Here is a 2,442-nt window from a genome sequence, read left to right as displayed (position 1 = left end):
CAAAGTGAGCTAAGTAACTAAGAGCCCATGGATAACCATGGATATAAAGGGTGCTAATACCTTCCCTTTGTATAACCTACCCCCCGAACTCAAAATCTTTTTAAGGTCTTTCCTGTTCTTTTATGTCATTTCCTTTTGGATAAAATAAAAGTCGGTGGCGACTCTTGCTATCCGCAACATTTAACTAAAGTCAGTTCTCCCACCGTGTTACAGAACTGGCGACTCTGTTGGGGATTTAATAAAAGAGGGGTACCCTTAGGAATTAGATCACTTTAAAATTGTTTGCCTTGTTTGCTTTATACTTATCTGTTGGGTGCTCTTATGTGTGAAAGACCCTAACCCGGATCTAGTGTACCTTAGGTAAATGGCAATAGACCAAGGAAACTGTACGGCGTATATCGATATGGTTGATCTGGTGGCCATAGTTAGTGTGACTTCTTGGTTGGTGCTTATGTTCCTTAAGCAAGTTGAGGATAATATGAGGCTGCCATATGTTGTCAATACACTAACTGACTTTTAGAGCCCTAGTCATCCCATCTTGGCCTTTAGAAAGTAGTGAGATAACCGGCTTTGGTGAAGACTTAAGTTGGTTGATACTCGATACTACACTCATTGAGATCCTAAACTTGGAGGGTTTTGGTTGGCAAGTAAGTTGCCTACTGAACAACCACCCTTATGAAGGATCAATGATTTTGAGATCCCTTAGAACCTGGTTACTTTTGTAGGACAGGATGAATCAACTAAACTTCAGGGGAGGGTACTTACCTTTAAACCTCATGCAAGCCTTCAAACCTAGGGCTATTGTGTGACTTGTTTGTGTGTGCCACATGTTTGTGATTGAGCATAACATCATAGCATCATCATGTATCATAAGCATAGCATTTTCACTAACCATTTCAAGGACCAAAGGATTTATCTTTATTGCAGGTCATGGCTTCTGATCGTAGGAATACTATCCGGATCAACTTTGTAGGAATACCTCCTAAGCTTAAGGAATTGGTCTCTAAAGTTTCTGAAAACTCCCAGTTCATCAAGAGGCATGGTCACCTACTGGATCTAGTCACTTTAGGGTTCAATGAAGACATGATGAGTGTCCTGTTTCAGTTCTTTGACCCTAAACATCATTGCTTCACATTTCCCGACTATCAGCTGGTTCCTACAATGGAAGAGTTCTCCAAGCTTCTGGGTATACCTATTCTTGATCAGAAACCCTTCACAGGCTTGGAAAAAGAGCCTAAACCTGAAGTCATTGCTGCAGCCTTACATTTAAAGAAATCAGACATTGTCCTAGAAACAAGGAGTGGAGTTAAGGTATTGATGGAGAAAGCTCAAGTATTCCTGAAGGCTATGAGTTATGATGCTTTTGAGGAGATCTTAGCCCTATTGATTTATGGCTTAGTACTGTTCCCCAATCCAGACCAGTTCATAGACGTACACGCCATCAACATATTTCTGACTCGCAATCCAGTGCCTACATTACTTGGAGACATCTTACACTCTCTTCATACCCGTACTACGAAGGCACGAGGAACTCTGATGTGTTGCATACCTCTATTATCTAGGTGGTTTATTTCTCACCTTCCTCGATCAGTGATGAAGAATGAACAAGGGTTCAGGTGGTCTAAGAGGATTATGTCACTTTCTCATTCAGATATTCATTGGTGCTCTAGATCTATGGAGAATGTTACCATCATTGACCGTTGTGGGGAGTTCCCTAATGTGCCACTCCTTGGCATAAGAGGGGGCATTACCTACAACCCTTCTTTAGCTCTACGTCAGTTTGGTTACGCTCGGACTGATGGTCCTCATGACATGCTTATTCAGGGTATTGTGTTCGACTACGACAACGATCTTCAAGGTTACCGTCAAAGGTTCATACGAGCATGGGGTAAAGTGAACAAGGTTGACAGCAAGACTCTGGAACCCAAGTACACTATTCCTATGGAACCATATCTCAGATGGGTACGATCTCGTGCTCAGACTCTTATGATGCCATATCCTGCTATCCTGCCAGTTACCATGGAGCCTGTTGCTGAAGGAGATACTTCTTACATCATTCTTCATCCAGACATGCCCACTGACATGGAAGAGTTACAGAGGTCCTGGATCCAGTTGAAGGAGCAAAGAGATACTTTTGAGACTCATTACAAGGCAAGTCAGGAAAGAATCCTGGAGCTAACAAAACAACTTCACGAGGAGCGGAATCTCAACTCATACCTCAACACAAAGAGGAAACGTCCATGGGAGACTTAAAACCCCATTTTTTGTATTCATTTCATTTTTATTGTAAGCCCAAGGGGCAAACAAGTTTATTACTAATAAAAGTTTACTTTTTGGTGGTTTAAACAAATTTAAATCCTACGGTCCTTGAAAACATTGCATAAGCATCTACATACCATATTATTGCATCACAGGTTTCTTATGAACAGGTATCTTATCTTC

The sequence above is a fragment of the Lathyrus oleraceus genome, chromosome 4 (genome assembly GCF_024323335.1).
Source record: "Lathyrus oleraceus cultivar Zhongwan6 chromosome 4, CAAS_Psat_ZW6_1.0, whole genome shotgun sequence".
NCBI classification, from domain to species: Eukaryota; Viridiplantae; Streptophyta; class Magnoliopsida; order Fabales; family Fabaceae; genus Lathyrus; species Lathyrus oleraceus.
The sequence above is the reverse complement of the archived record's forward strand: the minus strand, read 5'-3'. Positions refer to the sequence as shown.